Raw genomic sequence first — 4553 nt, 5'->3', positions numbered from 1 at the left:
ATCTCAACATTTAAACGCTGCCTAAACCTTCATCTTGCAGCTCATAGTTCATGTCCTCAGGTTAGAAGACCAATTGAAGTTGCACAACTTCAATTTCTCAAGCATAATACCCTTAGTTAACATATCTAAAGGATTCTTGCTTCTATAAATCTTCTCAAGTATCAACTGGCCATCATTAAGAAGATATTGAATAAAATGATATTGAACATGAATATGCTTGGTCTTAGAATGAAATTATGGATTCTTGGCAAGAAATATGGCACTCTAACTGTCACTGTAGAGAGTACATTTCTTATTCTTCTTACCCAACTTCTCCAAGGAACTCAATAACCAAATCATCTCATTTGATGCTTTAAATACAACAACATACTTGGCTTCTATGTTGACAAAGCAATAATCTTTTACAAGTCTGAACCCTAAGTATATACAAAACTTGTAATACTCTTTCGACTATCAGTATCACTAGTTAAATCAACATCAAAATAACACTACAATTTTAGACTTGCTTCAGTAAAGCAAATACACATATCTGAAGAACCCCTTGAGTACCTTATAATCCACTTTACTACCTCCCAATGCTACTTTCCTAGATTGCTCATATACATACTTACAACTCTCACTGCATGGGCAATGTCTGATCTCGTATAAATCATAACATACATAAGAGAGCTAAGGCATAGGGTACCACATTACACATATAATCATGCTCCTCCTCTATATTTAGTGACTGATCCTTACTAAGTCTGAAATGACTTCCCAAAGGTATGCTTACTGGTTTGGTTTTGTCCATATTGAACTTGTTAATGACTCTTTTAACATACCCTGCATGTGAAAGTCTCAATGTGCCTTTAACTTGTTCCCGATAATTCTCATGCCAAGGATTTGCTTTGCAGCTCCCAAATCCTTCATTGCAAACTGTTTTGGCAACTGTTCCTTTAGCTTGTTGATCTCCTTAATACTGAACCCTATAATAAGTATATCATCCACATACAATAATACAATAATATAAGAGTTGTTACAATGTCCAAGATAACAACAGTGGTCAGCCTGACATCTGTTGTAACCAATAACTGCATATTAAGTTGTCAGACTTTTTGTACCATGACATTAGATCTTGTTTTAGGCCACAAGCTCTTCTTTAGTTTGAAAATGAGACTCTTCTTTTCTTGTATCGTGAACCCCTCTAGCTGGTGCAATATATGTCTTCTTCTAAATAATCATGAAGAAATGTTGTTTCCAAATCTAACTGCTCAATATGTAAATTCTCTATAGCTACCATTCTCAGTATTAACTTGATTGTTATAACTTTCACAACTGGAGAGAAAAGCTTCAGAGTAATTAATGCGTCCCTTTGGTTGAAATCCTTTCACGATGAGTCTAGCTTTATACCTCTTGTTGTCATCATGCTCAATCTTTAACTGATATACCCACTTGTTTTGCAAAACCTTATTCCTTACTAAAAGCTCAGTTAACTACCATGTTTGATTCCCTAACAGAGAGTCAATCTTATCTTTTATTGTTGACTCTCACTTGCTCAAGTTTTCATTCTGTAAGGTTTCAACATAACTCTGTGGCTCATCACTATCAGTCAAAAGAATATAATTCAAGGTGGGCGAAAATCGTTGTGGAGGTCTAGTAGTTCTGGAAGATCTACAAACAATAGTTGTAAGGGTACACAACTCTGGATCTGACTGTTAAACAATAAAAATGAGTGCACTAGGCTCACTCTCCCTGCTACTCATACTTCTACTTGGCACTGTGATCTCAAAAAGTTCATCTAGGCTTATAAACTCAGATTCGTAAGGAGATGCATCTTTGAAATTTGCTGATGTACTAGATTTGTCCTTGTACACAACTTTCTCATTAAAAATCATATTTCTACTCCTAATGATTTTCCGATTCTGATCATCCCAAAAAAGATTTCCAATTAACTCATCCCTATAGCTAATAAAGAAACACTTTCTCGATTTGGCATTAAGCTTGTTGTGAGCATTAGAATCAATAGGAACATAAGAAGCACAACTAAAACCTTTTAAGTGAGAATGTTTCACCTCCTTTCCGCTCCAAGCCTCCTCAAGTAATATGACCCATGGTTAATAGATAAACTGTAGTGTTAACTACATATGCTTAGAATGTTAGTGGTAACCTAGCATGCAACCTCATGCTCCTAGCTCACTCATTGGTAGTCACGCGCTCAGTGACACCATTCTGTTGTGGAGTTTCATAAATAGTCTTCTCCATTCTAATACCATACGCTGAGTAGTACTTCTTAAACCTTTCTCAATGTAGTCTCCACAATTATTGGATCTCAAACATTTTGGTTTCAAACATGTTTCAGTTTCAACCATGACCTTTCATTTATTGAATGTCTCAAATACATCATGTATAAACTTTAGAAAATAGACTCATACCTTTATGCTTTAGTCATCAATAAATGTGACATAGTACCAAGAGATGAAATCATAGAATGCCCCCACAAGTTCGTGTGTACAAGTTCTAGTTGTCTTGACCTTAGTACTCTGCCACCTTTCAAGAAACTCACCCTTTTCTGTTTTCCCATAATGCAACTCTCATACATATCCAGATCAACTGATTTTAGTTCTGGTTGTATTCCCTTTGACATAATTATCCTTATCCCTTTTTGCTTCATATGACCAAGTTTATGGTGCCATAGGTCTGCATTATTCTCAACTTTAGTGATAGAAATCACATCACTTGATCTCGATATCATATATATGGAGTGCTAGCTTTTTGAAAACGAGCCAAAACCATCAATCCTTTTATAGCCTTCTATATACCACCTGAAGAAACTATCAAATGACCATCATCATCATGTTGTCCCACAGAGATCATATTTTTTTTCAGCTCAGAAATATGTCTGACTTTCAGAAAAGTTCACACATTTCAGTTTGGGAGCATAATGCACACATCTCCCAATCCTACGACATCCCACAACATCAGTGCTTCTTCATCAGCCAAATACACTTTATCAAAGTCACCAGCAATATAATTTTGTATGATTTATAGGTGTGAAGTGGTGTGAAATGAAGCTCTCGAGTCTAACACCCAATCATCAATTGGACTATGAATTGCAAGAAGTAGAACATCATGTACTTCCTCAGTCATTTCATTTGCAGCATCATTCTCAATCTTCTTCTATTTTTGCAATTTCTTTTTAAGTGACTCGACTTGCCACAATTCTAGCAACTACTTTGTTGCCTAGACCTTAACTTGCTCCTGCTCTTATTTCTTGATTTTGACCTACCTTTATTTGAGTTCTTGTTATGTCTGCTGCCCTGAGTGTGTTAAGGGTAGAACTCGAACTTAAAGTCTCACCAAAATCTCTCCTGCACACCTTCTTAGCAAAACTCTCAAATATCATCACATTTTAGCTTTATTTTTTCGGCAGAATTACTCGCAATCATTCTTGTGGCCTCCTAACTATTCGACAATGTGGCCAATGGAATCAATACTCGAATTTCACATCAAACTCAATCTTAACAGATGACAATTGATTTGTAATAGTGTTAAACTTATTCAAATGTTATGCAACAGACGTACCTTCTGTCATTTTCAAGTTGAACAACTTTTTCATTAGATGCACCTTGTTCTTAGCCGACCATTTATCATACATACTAAATAAAGTCGCCATAAGATTCGCAGTGATCTTTTCCTTGATAACCTTGTATGCTATTGACCTTGGTAGAGTCAATCGAATGACAACTAGAACTTGTCGATCTAATAGGCCTCAATCCACATCGTCCATGTTGTCCTGCTTTTCTCTAACAGAGGAAGTTGAAGACTTTTTCCATAGAGATAATCTTTGATCTGCATTCTCCAACACCCAAAATATGTGTTGTCAAACTTCTCGATTCCAGAAACATTCAATTTTTCTCTAGTCATCGTTCTCACTCAAATCCAAACTTGGCTTTTGATACCAATTGTTAGTAATGATAAGAGAAAAAATAAAAATGGAATTAATCACACGCGATATAAGATTTACATGGTTTGAAAAAAAAAAAAACCGTAACAAATCCTTGTGGGGTCGAGTCGGGTCATCAAACCGGACCATCACAACCACAACCAGGCTCCACACATAGAAGCTCAACACCTAGTTTATCTTATATCCAACAATATTTTTCTAATTACTAGCATATAAACATAAGAAGATTAAAAAAATCCAACTTTAAATCAAATTTTATATACTAAGATGCTAATGTCACACTCTCTAAAAGATGCTACTTATTATAAATTGATTTATAGTTATCTTATTTTTTTGAATAATTCTATACCAGTGAGTCAGTGACCATTCAACTTCGTGATTCATGCAAGTATGCCGCTGGTAGGAAGCTGGCCTGTAAGACTTTAAGGTCACCGTACATCCTTTTTTTTAATTATGAAGCATTAATATATTATTTTACGTGTGAGTTGTTATATATTTAAATATGTTCAAATTATAATAATTTTTTATAATAATTAATATGAAAGACTTTTACCTCAAAGATGTACTATTATATGCATAAAAAAAAGAAACGCACAAATAGAAAGATATA

Source organism: Juglans regia, chromosome 13 (assembly GCF_001411555.2).
Source record: "Juglans regia cultivar Chandler chromosome 13, Walnut 2.0, whole genome shotgun sequence".
Classification (NCBI taxonomy): Eukaryota; Viridiplantae; Streptophyta; class Magnoliopsida; order Fagales; family Juglandaceae; genus Juglans; species Juglans regia.
The sequence above is the reverse complement of the archived record's forward strand: the minus strand, read 5'-3'. Positions refer to the sequence as shown.